The sequence below is a fragment of the Sorex araneus genome, chromosome 3, assembly GCF_027595985.1.
Source record: "Sorex araneus isolate mSorAra2 chromosome 3, mSorAra2.pri, whole genome shotgun sequence".
Taxonomy (NCBI): domain Eukaryota; kingdom Metazoa; phylum Chordata; class Mammalia; order Eulipotyphla; family Soricidae; genus Sorex; species Sorex araneus.
In genome coordinates this window covers 134635670-134655024 of record NC_073304.1, presented here as the reverse complement: position 1 = coordinate 134655024, position 19355 = coordinate 134635670, and the positions used below count along the sequence as shown (strand labels likewise).

The 19355-nt window shown below is 37.4% G+C and overlaps 1 protein-coding gene and 1 pseudogene across 3 annotated transcripts in view; both read right to left on the bottom strand.

The window, feature by feature from the left end:
• The window catches only part of MACROD2 (mono-ADP ribosylhydrolase 2), a 2262400-nt gene that overhangs the window by 2224219 nt on the left and 18826 nt on the right, over positions 1-19355 (bottom strand). The gene's annotated exons all lie outside the window — the stretch shown is intronic.
• LOC105943089 (non-POU domain-containing octamer-binding protein-like) lies at positions 262-17753 on the bottom strand (annotated as a pseudogene).

The following is a 19355-nucleotide window of genomic DNA, read 5'->3' as shown; positions in this document are numbered from 1 at the left end:
GCATCCCATATGGTCCCCTGAGCATCGCCAGGAGTAATTCCTGAGTGTACAGCCAGGAGTAACCCCTGTGCATAGCCAGGTGTGACCCAAAACGAAAAAAAAAAAAAATCATAGAAAATAATTCATTAGATTATTCCTATATAATATAAACAATTTCTAAAAATGGAAATAAATCTGTTATTTAGGATCATTGTTTATGTCAAACTCAACAATATTTAGTAAAAAGTCAGTATGACTGTTCTTGATATTATTTTGACATTTTTATTTTGACATACGGAAATACAAGGTATATTAAAAATCACAAAGAAAACAAATTCATTATTAATTGTCATAAATAACAATTATTTAAGTACAATAAACAAGACCTGTTCTATTATGCTCTCTATGGAATTTTAATATATGGATAAAACTGACCACAGTATTATTAACACCATCATACTTCACTTTTTTTTAAATGATTAAAATGTATTTAATAAATTGATGCTGCTTTACTGCTCCATATCTCAGAAAAACTCCAAAGATATCAGGGACAAATCAAACATGACACAATAATAAAACTTAACAACATAACTACCTAAGATAGAAAAGCCAAAGAGACATTAAGCAACCCCTATTTCTAAGACAGTACTAGCCTATCAAGAAAAGCTGTGACAAGCAACATCATAGACAAAATGGATGTGATCCCTGGGTTTTTTTCTTACCCAAGGAAATAATGAAATCAAGTTAACACTAGATTTTTATAACTAAAGATTATTGTACTAAAATGGAAAGCTCTAAGAGAAAATGTCTTCCTTAGGACATGAAATGGTAATATGTGGGATATAACAGAACCATATGTATGTTGCCTGTGACCTCTATGAACATTTGCTTAAATTCCCAATTGGAAATAAATGAAGCATGAGGCTAAAGTCACAGGGGATTTTTGGTTTTTGTAGTATATGTGGTAGTATCTTTGGTGTTGCAGGGTCTGAATAAGCAAATAGAACAAGATGGACAAATCATGCAATGATCATGGCTCTAACTGGATCCATTTTGTGATGGTTCCCCCGTAGGCTCAACAATCACAGGAGACTTCAGGAATACAGCACACAGAACAATACACCACACAACACAGATTTGTAATGTTCTCCCCTCCTTTTCCTTTTCCCTCCAGCAACTCCCTAGATAGAGAACTACAGGCAGAGAAGAATTAACTATTGGGAGTAATATCTAACACTTTTTCAGGGTAGAATTCTGGCAAGTCCAAAAAGGGTCCTTTTCTTTAAGGGTTTTAGGAAACTAGAAAATGCAATTTTACTAGTATCAGTAAATTTGTTTAAAGCAAATTCACCTCCAGGAGCTATACAGTTGAATGCACAAGAGATTCCACCCATTGCCCCAATTTTTTCCATTGTAAGAGCTTGGCCAAAGTGCTCAGTCATTGGTGGGGTCAATCGGATGGTTCCATCTGGCATCATAATGGCAGGTCCTGGAGGAGCTGCACTACCAGCTAGTACAGGAGCGGGAGGCATTGCACCTCTGTTGTTTATGCCCATAGCACCTCCCATAGTCATCTGGCCCATTGCTCGGTCCTGTTCTCTCTTATGAGCACTGGGAGATACACTGCATCAGGGAAAGTTCTCTTGAATCCTTACTGCTGTTTCCACATCACTTTTTCTTGTAGTTTCTGCATCTCTTCCTGAGGCACCTATTCTCCTCCTCCTGCCTGAGCTCCAGCTGCTTTCGCTTTGGCATTTCTTGATTATGGAGCTCTTCCATTCTTCATTCTTGATGCTCATCAAATCCCGCCTCATGGGTATAACCTGGTGCCCATGACAAGCAGCCTCCATCTCCATTTCCAGCTTCTCATGAGCTTTCCTGATATTACGGTCCACCTGGTCTTGCTGCTACTGCTTCTCCACCTCAGTGAGCATCTTCCAGCACAGGGCATACTCAGACTCAGACTCATTTTCTTAGCCAGGTTGAGCAAACCTGGGTAGCTGTTCCTTGTGAAATTGCTGTTCTTAAACAGTTTTCCTGATCATCCCTCTTCATCACCTAACAGGAACATGAGCTCCAAGTCATAGGCCTTGGAAATGTGGTTAGCAGGAAGGAGCCTTCACTACATCTGTCCAGAGCTTTCTAAACAGCTGGTTTCCCTGAGACTTTAACAGTGGCTTTTCTGAAGGGCCTTCCTCGATCATCCACAATGATCACCGCCCCCTCTACCTGACCAAACTCAGAAAAGGCTTCCTCCAGCAGTTCATTTTGAGGAAGGTTGCTGACTGTGAGGAATACACTATGACAAGCAAAGCACAAACAAAGTTGCTTTCCATGGAGTGGCATGCTGCCCAGCTCCACTTTGCCAATTTCTGCTACAATTCATGTTTCCAAACAAATAAAGCTAAATCCCTTATCCTTATGAAGACTTCACCAGCATTTCTATATTTCACCAACAGTTTTCCTCATTTCATACTCCAGTGATGTCAGAAGGAAGACTCCCCACAAAGAGCCAGCTACAATGGATAAAGGTTTTCTCTCCTGGTTTTCTAAAATTCTTCAACAGTCATCATGCTGGCTTGTTACATATTTGCAGGTATTGATGGTGGCAGCTGCTGTTGTTGCTGCTGGTGGGGATGCTTCCTTGAAGCATAGTTTCACTTCTCCAAGTTAAAGGTTTTATTGCTTTGTATTTTTGCAGCCCTCCACTAGTCTCTCCTCAGAATAATGGTGATGCTACACAGCCTCTACCATCCCCCATCATACTTTATCTTGAAAATGAATTAATTTCTGGACAAAAGAAATCAATCCCACAATGGCACCTCTAAAGTGCTATATAAACAAAGACACTGTACTTCTTATGTTTTGGCAGACATTAGTATAATTTTATTTTTTCTTGAAAGTACTGTTGAAACTAAAACAAGAGGACTACCATTCACAGAGAATGGAGTACTTCTTAATATTAAAATTTTTATACTAGAGGCAAAATATTTGTTTAAAACATCAACTATCTTACCAAACATTAGAACCTGACTATCATTATTCCATCAAGACCAAAAAGCAAAACAAAAATCAGTTATTTCCTAATTTTCTCAGGTTTCCATTTGATGAAATCCTATTACTATTAATACACACTCACACACCAAATACATATTTCTATACCCTTCTGGTAAATTTGCCTTCTCTCAACATTTTTTTTTCTTTTTTCATCTTCAAAACTCTTCTCAAAGTAGTCTCGAATGACTCTTTCTTGACTCAAAATGGACTGGAAGACAAGATGAGAAAAACTCTTTTCCTAGTTCCCAAACTAGAAAAGAGAGAGAGAGACAGGGAGAGAGAATAATACAAAATTCTCTCTTACCAGTAACACTAAAACAAACAAAAAACCCTTCCATCACCTTTTTTCATTTAACTTACTTTAAATTGGTTAGATTTATTTTTCGTATCCACTTCATTGTGCCCCACTCTTGTATATGCCCCACTCTTTTTCAAAAACAACTTTCCTCCTACATATTCATGCAATTTCTTATCAAGTTAAAAATACAATAGTATTATAAATTGCAAAGAATACAACTAAGAAACCATTTCTAAACTTCAAGTTTACATCTAGAAAATGCCTATACACCTAGAAAATGCCTATAAAATTTGACATATGGGTTTGAAAAAAACTCTTTTTATGCAGTATTTTTATAAATTTCTTGGCACCAAAACTGTATAGAAGTCATTCATTGAGCTCTTGGCACTTAAGTCTCAGCTATTCTAGTGAAAAATCAAAAATTTGAGAATTTAGGAGTTGCCATTAATTACTTAAATTAAATGCATAGCCATGTTAAATATTTTCATGCCTGGAAAATAAATCAGTATCAAATGGCTAAATAAGTAACATAGCCAAAGACAAGGTAATTACAGTTAGGTTTTTTAAGCACATATTTAAAGTATCTAAAATTCAATACAACACAGAGACCTAAATATTTTCTACTGGTTTCTAAAAGTCGCTACAAGCTAATACTATGAAGTCAGCATGCTATATACATAAATATTTTCATAGTCCCATGGACCTTATTATCATAGAAGTGAGTCTGTGACTTACGAACTGATAGATCCTTGTAGGATGACATTACTTTGTCCTCTCCTGGCTTGCCACAAGTAGCTTGTCCCGGTTTTTCCCGGAGTTTAGGCTTACCCCAGTCTCACCCATCAAGGTGTTCCCGAATCTCTCCCATCCCTTTGTTTAGCTATAATCACTTCTCCATGCTCTCTTCCCCAAAAGAGTTAATCCGCAGCTTTCCCTTAATCTGACTCTGCTAATTTGCAAGGTCAGACCTTCCTAGGATACTGAATTTATATTATATAAGTTAATATTGCCTTTCTCCTCTTCTTGTGCCTTTTGAATAATTTACTTTAAAGCTATGTCTGTTTTGTATAGACACAAGAAGACAATATTATGTTTTTATAACTTGAGAATTAATTGGCCTCGAATATTATTCCCTCCTGGGCATCTGCTTTCTCCACTTAAGCCTCAGTTGCCCTCAGTTCTTAGCACCCCAAAAGCAGGGTCCCAACGAGGGACGGACAGGTCCAGGGCAAGCGGTGAGTTATGTGCTACCCTGGCATCGAGATGGGCCTGGCCAAAGTGCCTAATTCTTAACTATAAGTTAAGAGCTTGATCATAGACAAACGCTGTCATGATCCAAAAGTAATGATGAGACTAGGACCCTGCTAGGGATAGGAAAGACTGATCTGGCCTGAGCACTGTAGTCTGAGTTTGAGATGGCCCCTGGAGAGCAATTCTATAAGCTTTAGTGCATTTCTTATTTTGTCCATACAAAATGATTAATATTATGAATTCTTATATGTTTGCTGGCTGAGGAGAGGAGAAACACACTCCTGGGACTCCGCCCTTGGGTGGATCCTCCTGCTGAAAGAGAATTAAGTCCTAGGAGAAGCATCCCCCAAGGGAAAGGAACCTTACCCTATTGATGGTGACCACACCTATGTGTATGCCCCAACCCCCTCATGCTGTGGAGATTTAACTAGGCTGTAAGAGTGGGTTGGGGGGCCAGATCCACGAGAGCGGGAGAGAAGCGGAGAGAGAGAATGAAATAAACTGATCGAGCAACCAGTTTGGCCTTCTTCCTTCTTCCTTCTTCCTTCTGTCGCCTGCCTTTGACCGACAGCACACACAGCGGTTCCGGGGCACCGGACACGGGCGGTGAGACAGAGCCGCCCGGAGAGCCTGCGAGTGCACTCGCCCCTCGGCGAGCCTTAGTTTTTTACAGATCCTTATTATGAATATTACATCAAGATATGTCCAAGAGCAAAAAAAAAAAGAAAATATCGATTTGTTTTTCAATTCTTTCACTCTTACAAAAAGTAAGATCAAAACATCCAAACCCTCACATCTTTCACTGCCCCACTACCAACTCCCACTCCTTCCAAAAGTATTATATTTCATCTGATAAAAACACAGAAACCAAGTGAAAATATGTTAAGAGTATCAATGTGTCACTGTCATCCCACTGTTCATCGATTTGCTCGAGTGGGCGCCAGTAATGTCTCCCTTCATCCCAGCCCTGAGATTTTAGCAGCCTCTCCTTACTCATCCTTCCAAATGGTGCCATACTGGAGGCTCTTTCAGGGTCAGGGGAATGAGACACATTATTGTTACTGTATTTGGCATATTGAATACGCCACCGGGCACTTGCCAGGCTCTCCCGTGCATGTTAAAAGTAATACCTGTAAAATTGTCTTCCCATGACTTGACTGAGGAAAGGATCATTATACTCTCTCCCATGTCATCCTCCACCATCTCTTCAACCATTAGAGATGCATCCTGAATGATGGTGGAGGTTCAGAAGTTGATAGTAGCTATGCCTTACTGAGATCAAAGATAATATCCATTTCCTCTCAGAAAAGATGGGATCTTTAAGGTGGTTCTGAATATCATTTTACACTTATGTGATTTACACTCACATACTACAGTTTTGATACTAAGAAACTCCTATTCTTAATCCAAATGATGCCATGAGGATATACCTCAAAATCTTGACTTCAGTGTTTTGATTTTTTCCTTTACTATTATTTTTATATTTACATTTTTACTCCTACAAGAGATACTGGAAAATACTACACTTTATAACTACCAACAAGATATTATTAAGTTATCCTACATATAAATGTCATCTCTCATGAAAATTTCACATATAATCTGCCAAGCCCTCCAACTCATATTCTAAGCAAAAAGAAGGTTAGAGAAGTGCAAAAAGTGGTTAAGTCTGAAAGTAGTGAGAAAAGGATATGGTTGCCAGGAAGTAACAGAAAAATACAAGTTACAAGAGAACTACTGATTTGAAACTATGAATGAGGTATTCACTCTATGTTACCTGTCTCTCTTCCTCTCCAACATAACTTTTAATGCTTTATTTTATAAAAATGTTTCTTATGAAAAAATGTTATATCTTCATACCTGAAAATATCTTTACTGCCTATAGAATTTTAGTCATAATATTTTATCTCAGATTCTATCAGAATTTTCCACTATTTCTTAGTAAAAGTGACTCATTAGAAAAGACTATCATGAATCTTGATTCTTTCATCTAATTAGGGTAAGCCAGTTTACTGAATGTGAAAACTTTATAAATTTCTTCTAGTTACTTTTAAGTCCTCTTTGCTTTTAGTATTATCCTGCTATTTTTTCCCTCTGGGTATACCAATTTTTCAATCTACTAATTCACATATTTTAATTTTGGAAAATTCTCAGCCATGCCTTCTTTGAATATAAACTATAATGGCATCGGCGGGACACAGAGAAACTGTGGTGGCAGCCACAGTGTTGCCACCTGCCCAGGATGGGCCCAGTCGCAGCACTGTCAGACACAGAGACATAGTGGCAGTGCACGCAGTGGCTCATCCAGTGTGGGGTGCTGTCAGCCAACCACCGGGTGACCTGGCACAGACCCTCCGCTATAGGGTCCTGCTCTGCCAGCTGCTCAACAATCTCCAGGCGCACTCCATCAACCTCAAGGAGATCAACCTGAGGCCGCAGATGTCCCAGGTGCTGCCCAGAGACGCAGGCAGGTGCGTGTTCGTCCATGTGCAGATCATTACAACATGCCAGTCAACCAAAAGCTAACATTCAGTAAATTGGGAACACCTGTAAAGGCCCAATTTACCCAAAAGCTTCTGTCCCTCTCTGAGAGCCCAGCAAGCTACCGAGAGTATCCCACCTGCATGGCAAAGCCTGGCAAGCTACCCGTGGCATACACAATATGCCAAAAACAGTAATAACAATGGTCCTCATTCCCTGATCCTGAAAAAGCTCCCAATACGCCATCAGGGTACACTAGCACTTGACAGGGTCAAATGGAGACGTTACTGGTGCCTGCTTGAGCAAATCAATGAAGAACGGGATGACAGTAATACAGTGATACAATAATACAAAGAATAATAATAATACAGATATACAATAATTCTCCTTTTTCTAAAACTACAACTTTACATGTTACAAATATTTATTCTTCTGCCTCTAAGTATCTTGTATCTGGCCAGAGAGAGAGAGAGTACACGTTGCCTTGCATGTGGCTGACACAAGTTCAATCCTAGCATCATAAGGTCCTCTGAGCACTGCAGAACAATCCCTGAGCTGAGTCAGGAATAAGATTCAGCAGGTCAGAACCAAAAACAAAATAAGTATCTTATTTTTGGCCCAAAAACAAAATAAGTATCTCATATTTCTATGTTTCTTATTTTAGATTGTCAAGCTCACCAATTATCCCTTCAGATACTTTAATCTACTTAAACCATTCAGGGTTTTTGAGTTTCAATTAATTTATTTTCAATTTGTAAGTTTTAATTATTTTTTAGTCTTCCTGGACTTTGTATTAAGTGTTTTCTTTCATTAATGTTTTAAAGCTGTCCTTCAAGATATAATCCAACTGCTACTTAATAATTTTAGCATCAAACTCACAGAAATATGATTCTGATTTCCTGTTTACTCTTGCTCAGGATTGCTGATTTTCTTCATTTTTTTGTTGTTTCAGTTCATTCATGTTCTATAAAAAGTCATGCCAAAGGCATCTAGCTTCTAAAAGGCTTACCTTGAAGGTACAAATTAACACAAAAGTATTAATTTTTGTGTCAATCAAGAGCTCTCTAGTACTATAAACTTTTTCTTGCTTTTAAATAATTGTATCTGCCTGCAGTTTTCTAAAATAAAATAAATAGCACATATTACAAACTCAAATCTACATGAAATAAGGTACACAGTCAAATTTTTAAGGGGAATTTCACACCCAAATACCAAAATAAGGAAACGTCTGTTGATCTCTGCTAAAAGTTAAATTAATGCTAAAAACTAAATTTAATTTTCTAGGCTCTCTTTTGTCTCATTTTGTTTTTTAATTTTCTTTTCAATTTTTTTATTAAGACACTGTGATTTATAAAGTTGTTGAAACTACTTTCCAGAACTCAATGTTCCCATATCAATCCCATCATCAGTGTCAACTTCCTTTCACTGATGTCCCCAGGTTCCTTCTCATTCATTCACCAGCATGACTTCTAAACAGGCACATTTTTATGTTTAGTTGTAGTAGTTTGGTTTTCATGCTTACAGTGTTATTGTCTCTGTGTTTTAGAGATAGACATCTACCAATCTTTATACTATAAATATGCCTAAACTCCCTGATCCCAGCTTGTTACCTCTCACCATTTCTTTTTACTCCGCTCAATTTCTTTTCTTCCTTTCATTCTCATATCAATAACCTAGGGTAAAGGTAATCTAGGTATACCCCTTTGATACCTTGCAATCACTCATCCTGTTATGATATATACCACAAGTATAAGTGAGATCATCCAGTATTTGTCCTCCTCCTGACTCTCTTCACTTAACATGAAATCCTCTTTTTTGAAGGCTTATCTTTAAGAGACTTTGTTTTTATGAAGATGCCCACTTCCAACTCTTCAAATACTTGGTAGCGCAAAGATTTATCCTATCAATCCATGTAATCTTTAAAGGCAAGACTCTGGATAAGCAAGAGTTCTGAGAACAGCTTTGGAGCACTCTGGTCCCTGGCAACTTTTCTGTTGTTTTTCTCTATTCTGGGAATTCTATATTGGTAATCATATTTTTGTCATGAACTTTTCTCATTGGTCCTTTCCTAAAGCAATGTTTTCTCAATAATAAACTGAAATGTTTGCCCTTTTTTTAAATTACATTAGCTATGATTTCTGAGCTATTTTGCATTCTTGTTTCAGTATGGGTTTCCTCCCAAGTAATATTTACTTAAATAATTATTTGCTTATCTTCAATTTTTAAATAGAAATCTAGATTCTTCCACAATAATGGCTCTTATGGATCATTGCTTTATTGTCCATAAACATGTGTTCTATTCCCATCATACCCATAATGTAAAGCTGTGAAAATTTGTGTAGTTTATAACATTATTGTAGTAAAAGGGAAAAACAAATCTTTTTTTCACTACATTCAGGCTCTTGACACTTCCCGAATACTGCCCAGAGGACCTTTTCTCTACCCTAGACTGCCATCTCAAAGCTTGATGAATTTCTGACTATTACAAGACACTTTTGACTCTAAAACCAGTTATTTTGCCATATTGATTTACAAATCATTCAGTACAAAAGATTTTTGATAATCTAATCTCATTAGCTTTGTATCTTCCTTAAAACCTCTACATTTTTTGGATTTTTTAAACTTGGAAATGTTTTTGTTGTTGACTTAATGGGATAAAATCACTGAAAAAACATCTTCAAGAATTTAATTTCTGCTTCTGGCTCATTTTCTGCAAAAGTATCAGAAATGTGGGCTGAAGAGATAGTACAGTGGGTAGGGCATTTGCCTTGCATAAAGTTGACCTGGCTTTGAATACCCCAGATGGTCCCCCAAGTATCTCCAGGGGTAATTCCTGATACATAGACAGGAGTAATTCCTGAGCATCCCTTGGGTATGACCCAAAAAACAAAAACAAAAAAGTACCATAAATTTGAAGACAAGTTATTGAAACATTTTTTTCTCTCATCGTGTGCAATTTATATTTTAAATACACTCTTTATTAAAAAGATAATTAGCCAAGTTTGCAATATACAGTTTTACAGATAAAGTAAACTAAGCAAACTTGAATGAGTAACAAATATAGTACTAAATCAATAAATTTAGACTAAGATCTTCAAAACCTAAGACTATGCCAATTTTATCAGCTGCTATTTTTCTTCTTCTACCAACTGCTATTTTTTTTCAGTCAAATCTAAATGGCAGGAAAACCAAAAGAACAAAGTATATATTTTTCTGATTTAATTTTTTTTTCTTTTTTGGGTCACACCCAGCGCTGCTCAGGGGTTACTCCTGGCTCTGCACCCAGGAATTACTCCTGGCGGTGCTTGGGGGACCATATGGGATGCCGGGGATCGAACCCGGGTCGGCCGCGTGCAAGGCAAACGCCCTACCCGCTGTGCTATCGCTCCGGTCCCTGATTTAATTTTTTATGAGAAAATGTTTTATACTTTAGGTACTGGATAACAACTTCCATACAGAAAATCTACTCCAAGAAAGCATGGAAAGTATCTAACTTGGCACTAGACATAATTATTCTATTTAAATAACTTCCTACCATCCAATCCACTTCTGCCTTCTTTCTGAAATAAGTAAAAAAAAATATTGTGCCACAATTTCCACCTGAATACCCTAAGAATACATTCAAGTCATTCCACAAATCAAATCTGTTTTAATCATACTCATTAATAAAAAGCAAGTGTAGCTTTTATTTTTTCTTTTTCAAATCCCAATTTAGAATTTAGTATATAGAATAAAGCCAATTATACCAATTTTCTTTATACCCAAATATGTTACTTTTAAAAACAGCAACTTTGTAGGTTTCCAAATTTATGTCCTTTTATTCTTTTCACCAGAGTAATTCATATTAATTATCTATGAACTCTCAGTGTCAGTGTTCCTTGCAGTATTTATAAGCAAGTCTTAACACTTGCTTAACTGAATATAATGAAATCAAGAATGCTTTTTAAAGGAATACTGTACTCAACACTTTTTAAAAATTAAATAAGACCAAAAATACCATTCTTATAAATTCTAAGTTTACTTAAGTTTTACTTAAAAGTGGTGTACTGAAATAAGCCAAGGACTTGTAATATTAGTTTACTTAAAAGTTAACTTACTTAAAAAGAGGTATACTGAAATAAGTCAAACCAATATTAATATTATATATTATATATACTGGTTAATAATAATAAACTGATATTATTTCCAAGATTAAAAATTATGCCTTTGTTTTACTTAAAAGAGCTTTGCTGAAATCAAAGTCAAGAAAACACCATTATTTCCAAAATTAAAAAATTACATATGTCTTTGATACTATGATCTTCTCAGTCAGTAAAAAAGTTTATTAACATTTGGTATATTAACACTACACATATTGCCTAATAAACTGAACGGTCCTCTAAACTTTACTAAACAACATTCAATGTTGTTCAGTTAAAAAATTTCACACACACAAAAAAAAAAGAAGAGAAAAAAAAAGTCACACATTTCAAAACATTATCAGATAATCAAAATGCCTCACAACTCTGTGCACCTTCTTTCCACTCTCTACCTCCCTCCCCCAAACTTAGATTCTCTAGGGACATGCCAGTAAAAACAGATGGCTTATAGTTTAGAAGATGTGACCAGTTCTTCAGGGAGCAACCACACTGTCCATGCTTTCACCTCGGAACTGAAACAGAGTCCTACAAATACCACTGCAATATTTAGACCTTCAGACCCCTAGCATAACAATACTTTGCAACGGAGCCCTCACCTATACCTATTTATTAACATATTAACAATAAAATTCTTACTAACAATTATCTGCCATTCTCTGTACATCAATTTATGTAGTATGTATGTCCATTTTATTTTCCCTTTTCTTACTGAGATACACAGTTACAAAATTGTTCATGATTGGGTCTCAGTCATACTATGTTCCAACACCCTCTCACCAGCATACATTTCCCACCACCAGTATCACCAATTTCCCTCCCACCACCCAGCTTCTTCTCTCTCCCTTCCTTCTCTCTACCCCCTCTATTCCCAAGCTCTCCCTCCTCCCTGCTTCTATCTTTCAGCACTCAGCTCTTATCCAGACTGATCATTTCCAACTATAATTGTCCTGGTAGTCTCTACTCTAATTGCACTCCCCCATCACCTACCACTTGTGTCAAGTTTCCACCACAGACCAGTCATCCTGGCCCTCGTTTCTACTATATCTGCATGTCTGGTTGTTGTTTATGTCCGACAAATGAGTGCTATCATTCTGACTGTACCTCTCCCTCTGATTCATTTCACTCATCATGTCCATCCATTTAAAAGCAAATTTCATGTCTTCATTTTCCTACCAGCTGTATGGTATTCCATTATGTATATGCGCCACAGTTTCTTTATCCAGTCATCTGTTCTTGGGCACTTGGGTTGGTTACAGATTCTAGCTATTGTGAATAGCGCTGCAAAGAATATAGAAGTGCAGATGGCTCTTCTGTATTGTATTTTTGAACCCCTAAGGTATTTTCCTAGAGTGGTACTGCTGGGTCATATGGAAGCTCAATATCTAGTTTTCTGAGGAATGCCCATATTGTTTTCCAAAAAGCTGGACAGTCTGCATTCCCACCAGCAATGAATGGAAGTCCCTTGCTCCCCACATCCATGCAGGTACTAATTTTATTCTTTGGGATGTGTGGCAGTCTCTGTGGTATAAGATGATATCTCACTGTTGTTTTGACTTGCATTTCCCTGATGATTACTGATGTAGAGCATTTTTCATGTGCCTTTTGGCCATTTGTATTTCATCTTTGAAGAAGTTTCTATTCATTTCTTCTCCCCATTTTTTGATGGGGTTGGGTGTTTTGGGGTTGTAAAGTTGTAACAGTGCCTTATATATCTTTAATATTAACCCCTTATCAGATGGGTACTGGCAAAATAAATTTTTCCATTTTGTAGGCTGTCTTTGTATAGTGGTTACTGTTTCCTTTGAGATTCAGAAGCTTCCTACTTTAATGTAGTTTATCTTTGCTTCAACTTGTTTGGCCAGTGGTGGTTCCTCTTTCAAGATGCCTTTAACCTCAATGTCACTGAGGGTTCTGCATATGTTTTCCTCTTCATACCTTATGGATTCTGGTATGATACTGAGGTCTTTAATCCATTTTGATTTGACTTTTGCATCTGGTGTTAGAAAGAGGTCTGAGTTGACTTTTTTGCAAGCAGCTGCCCGGTTTTCCTAGTACTTGTTGAAGAGGCTTTCCTTGTTCCACTTCATATTTCTTGCTTCTTTATCAATAGTTGCGGGCTTGTTTGTGTCAGGATATTCAACTCTATTCCACTGATCTGAGGATCTCTCTTTATTCCAAATCCATACTATTTTAATTACTACTGCTTTGTACTACAGTTTGAAGTTGGGGAAGGTGATGCCTCCCATCTTCCTATTCCCAAGAATTGTTTTAGCTATTTGTGGGGGTTTATTGTTCTATATAAATATAAGGAGTGTTTATCAGTATCTTGAAAAACTCTCATGGGCATCCTACTAGATACTACATTAATCTGTACAATGCTTTGGGAAGTATTGTCATTTGGTGATGTCAAACCTACCAATTAAAGACAAGGGGGTATACTTCCATTTCCTTATGTCCTCATGTATTTATTAAAACAGTATTTTGTAGTTGTCTTTGTATAAGTCTTTCACCAGTTTTGTTAAGGTGATTCTAAGGGTTTTTTTATTTTCTGGAGCACAACTCCAGAACAGGATTGTTTTTCTAATATCTCTTTATTCTATTTCATTATTTGCATATAGAAAAGTCTGGATGGGGGGAATACTGGGGACACTGATGATGGAAAATGTGCAGTGGTGGAAGGACAGGTGCTCAATCATTGCATGACTGAAACTCAAACATGAAAGCTTTGTAACTGTATCTCATAGTGATTTAATAAAAAATAAAAATAAGTAAAAAAGAAAGTAATGAACCTCTGTGTATTGATTTTGTAACCTGCCACTTTACTCAACAAATCAATTGTTTCTAGGGGGTTTTTTGTAGAAGCTTTAGGATTTTCAAAAATACATTATTGTGTAATCTGCAAATAGTGAAAGATTAACTTCTTCCTTTTAGATAGGGATGCCCTGGTACCTTTTTCTTGCCTAAATGGTAGGCAAGTACTTCCAGTACTATATTGGATAGAAGTAGCAAGGGTGGGCAGCCTTGTCTTTTACCCGCTCCTAGAGGGAACTCTTTAGTTTTACCCCATTGAGAATAATGTTTGCTGTTAGTTTATGGGAAGTAGCTTCGAATATATGGAGGAAAGTTCCTTCCACTCCCATTTTGTTCAGAGTTTTTATCATGAATGGGTGCTGGATCTTGTCAAATGCTTTCTCTGCATCTATTGATATTATCATATATTTATTTTATTGATTATGATGTATCATGTTGATTGATTTGCATATGTTAAACCATCCTTGCATCCCTGGGATGAACCCTATTTAGTCATGGTGTATGATCTTTTGGATGAGTCATTGGATTCTATTTGAAGCATTTTGTGAAGGATCTCTCTTGCATTCATCAGGGATATCAACCTATAATTCTCTTTTTTTATGATGTCTCTGTCTGCTTTTGGTATCAGGGTAATACCTGCTTCATAGAAACTCTTTTGGAGTGTTTTTGTTTCTTCAATTTCCTGGGAAAGTTTGAAAAGGATTGGCAGTAAGTCCTCTTTATAAAAGTTCGAAAGAATTCACTAGTGAATCAATCTGGGCCTGGACTTCTGTTTAAGATTTCCAATTGCCATTTCAATTTTCTCATGGTGATAGGTCTGGTCAGGTATTCCAAATCTTCTTGGTTCAACTGTGAGGGGCTATAGGAATCCAGGAATTTATCCATTTCTTCTAGGTTCTCTTGTTTCATAGCATAAATATTTTCAAAGCAATCTCTGATGAGCTTTTGAATTTCCGTGGTTTCTATCGTGATGTCCCTTCTTTCATTCCTGATTCAGTTTATTAGGGTTCTGTTTCTTTGTGAGTCTTGCTAGTGGTTTATCGATCTCATTTATTTTCTCAAAGAACCAGATCTCAATCAATAGATATGCTATAAGTCTTATGGATGCTTCTTTGATCTTGCTGTTTTCAGTATTGTATGAATACTGAAAAGCTATGGTTTTTGTCATTTTAAGTAGGACAAAATGTAACCTATCCTACTTTTTATTCTTTTTATTCGGGTCGTTTTTAGCTGGTATTCTTCAGGTTCCTGTATCTGGATGTCTGTGTTCTCCACTTTTGGGAACTCTTCAACAATGATGTTTCTGACTGTTATTTCCTCATTGGGATAGCCTTTCTGTCCCTCTGGGGCTCTGATGATTCTTATGTTGTTCCTCTTAAACTCACCCCAAAGTTCTCTTATCTACCACTGGTTTATTTTGAGGTCTTTCTCCATCTTCTGTTACTGCCTGGAAGTTATCTGCATTTCATCTTTGAGCTGTGTCTGTCTTCAGCTGCTGTTACTCTACTGTTCACAGCATCCATTCAGTTTTTCATTTCACCTGTCAAAGTTTTGAATAACATTTCTGCTTGTAATTTTTTTTAATTTCTGCTCTTATAACCTCCTGTATTTTATTGGATGTCTGTTTCACTGTTTGAGCTCATTAAATGCCCTTATCATTTCATCTCTGAAATCTTTATCAGAGAAATTATACAGGTGGATATTCCTTGCTAAAGTTTCAGGGCTCCTATCTTTGTCCACTTCCCATGGTGGGGTTTTGGGCTGCTTCTCCACGATGCCTGTGGTAGTCCAAAGGTGATTCTTTCCAATACATTATCGGCATTCTCCCACACCCCCATTCTGCCAGGAAGAACTCTGGCAGAACACATGGTCTCTTCTTTCCCCACCAAAGATATTCCCCTCCTATCTGGTGTTTCGGTGTAATTGTATGGAGCCTCTCAACTGATTCAGGGAATAAATTCCTTGGCTTGAACTTACTACTACTCTTTGATTCTTGCAGTCACTTCTATTTTTGTGGGACTGGAGGGAATGTTAATTGGAGTAGGGGTTAATAAGCCTACATTACCCTAGGCCAATGTAGTTGGGGTAGCCAGGCTGCCCTAGTGAAAGTTCCAAGAGGCCAAGATGGAATATATGGGACATGGAGGAGGAGATTAACTGGTGGCCAAGTTAGCAACCCCAGCTCAGAAAACCACGCCCACTACTGGTCTGAACAATTGGAGGAGACAAGCTTACTGGTCTGAACTATTGGAGGAGCCAAGCTTTAGTAGGGCTCAGGGTCAGTCACAGAGTATACATTTGAATCCTGGCACTGACTTGCTTGCAGAAAAATTCTTTCCTGCAAGGTGTTCACCTGGGAAGACCTTCTATAGGGCACCCACAATGGGAAAGTTTCTTCCCACAGGGTTATTGCATGGAGAGGTCACCTGCACTGGAGCGCATGTTCACTCTGCATTTCTTAACAACAAATGTTCACCCTTTCCCTTACAATGTATGCAAAATTTTTCCTGAAAAATCCTAAATATGTTCAGGCTAGTCAATGTCATTCAAATTCTATCAAGCATAAAATTAGATGTGCCACTTTCTCTTTCAGAAGCTTGCTTGCTTGATAATCTGTCCTGGTTTGAAATGTAGTTCAATTACATTGTTTTCTTGCCAATAAAACCTGCTTTCTATTCTATTGTTCCTGTGATTTGGAGAAGGATACCAAATGAGTTCCTTTTTTATCTTTTTTTAATTTATCTTCTTTCTTTGGTGGGGGGAGGGGCTTACTCCTAAGCATTGTTGTCAGTGATTTGTGTCAAGGATCATTATTGAAAGTGTAAGGGAAACTTAAGTGGTGCCAGAAATCTAACCTAGGCCAACTGCATGCAAGGCAAATGCGTTACCCACTGTACTATCTCTTCATTTCCAATATAAACACGGATTCCTTTGTACAGGAAGAACTAATACATATTTTTGATGTCTCTTAAGAGACCATTATTGACAAATTCTTTGCATTTTACCTTGAGACACATTTTGTTTCAATAACAAAACTTTTCCTTTGATGAGCAATTAAATTTCTTCATTAAATAGTGAGCACAGAACACAGCAACATATAGGGGAAACAAAATGCAACACTAAGTGAAGGTAAGTGACAAGGATGTAAAGCCAAAGATTCTGGATTTAAATTGAAACTTACACTTAACAGGAGTTGTCTGTGGACAAGTTCTATGCCTCAATATCCACACTTGCAAAATCAAATAATATCTATTCCTACTTAATGGGATTGTTGCGATTACAAAAGTTCGTATCTGTAATGCACTCAGAACTATGCCTTGCATATTAAGTTTATAAATTATCTGTTAAAAAAAAAGTTTAAGAATTATCTTTTGGGAACCTCAAAGGCACATAGAGGGGAAAGACCTGTGCTTACTTTGCAATGCAGTCAATCATAGTTGAATCCCAAGCACCGCATATGGTCCACTTGGCACTCTCAGGGATCACTCCTGAACACAAAGCCTGGACCAGCTTCTGAACATTCCCTGGAGTAGCCCATTCCTGCCCTCTCCAACCAATCTCCCCAAAAGAAGGGAAAATCCTTTCTAATTCCAAGGGAATGTACATTTCCCTTATCATGAATCTCTAATAACAGTTCTATTGTTACTTTCATATCTAACCTTAATACACAGAGGTAAATACAGGTAATTATGCTCTTGATTGGCAACATCAATGACAAATTCAAATATGAAACGCATATTCTTTTAGTTGAATAAAACTCAATCAAGATGGAACCAAGTCAATAAGTAAACTACGTGCCTCTAATAGAAACTATCAAATAAATATTTAAAGGTGTATAAAGATGAGATCTATTTGTATTCAGTTACATAATTCCATGAATGAATGCTTTCTCATTCACTAAATAGGACTTTGTAAAAATACTTTTGTAACTCTGACTCAATGTTTTTAACTTAATTTTTAATAGTAGAAATGCAAGGGCCAGAGAGATGGCACGGCAGGTAAAATAGCAGCCTTTCAATGGGCCAAAGTAAGTTTGATCCCTAGCACCACATATGGTCCCCCAAGTAAGCCAGGAGTAAGCCCTGAGCACTACTGGATGTGGTACCAAAACAAAACCATAAAAATGCAATGGGGGATCGGGGGTAAGAACAATCAAGTAGAAAGCAATTGAGCCTACCCACTAAGAAAAGAGTTCAATAAAATTTTACTCTATAATTTCTGTAAAATTTCTATAGAACAGACAACTTACAACTTATTAAGAAACATTTACAACCCATATAAAAAACCTTACAAATTATTAGCCCCCTCCTTTCTTGTCATTTAGTTATTTTTTGGCAAAATTAATGATATCAAGATAATACATTTTACAAACTTACAAATATGTCTCTTTAGTCATGGTTTTTTCATATTTTAAAATGATGATTATGTGAAAAACTTACAAAAGTTTATAAAAGAAAAGAGTCTCCTGCCCATGCACCTGGCTGTCTACCCCGGGGCCTCCTCAGAGGGAATGGGCTCCAGCTTCCCTCCCCACCACAAGCAGAGCTCCCGGTGGCCAAAGACCTCCGGAACCCAGCCACAGCCATGCTCAAGGCCCCTCTCCACATGTTCGGACGAGCATGAAGGAACTGGCAGAGGAACCCAGGTGTGTGGGACCCGGCTGCTCGGTTCGGGACTGGGCCTCCTCCGCCCAGATTTCCCATCTCCCAGTAGCTAGGCGGTCACACCCAGGGACTGCCTGTCAATGGCCAACATCCAGAGACTTAAAAGCAAGCTCCCGGAAGTAATATCTTATAGCCTACTTCTCCCTCTGGGAAAACCTGGCAAACTACTGGGAGTTTCCTGCCCACATGGTAGAGCCTGGCAAGGTCCCTGTGGTGTATTAATATGCCATAACCAGTAACAAGCTGGGTTTCATCCCTCTGACCCTGAAAGAGCCTCCAGTACAGCATTGTTGGAAGGATGAGTAGAGAGAGGCTTCTAAAATCTCAGGGCTTGGACAAATGGAGATGTTACTGAGACCACTCAAGAAATTTGACGATCAACGGGATGATGATGATGATGATGATGATGATGATGATGATGATGATGATGATGAAAAACTTATATAAAGCAAGCTTAGACCATAATAAGTCAATAATGTAAGATACTCTTAAAAAGATATTACTGTGCCCCATCCTTAAAGACATTAACTTTTCAAGTCATATGACAAGGATCTTAAAAAAGAAAAAAAGTATAACTTAGTTTTTAAATATATTTAAAAAAATAAAAACCACCAATATTAATTTTAAATAAATTATCAAAATTTGAAAAAATAGTTAATTCTATAGCTGTTAAAG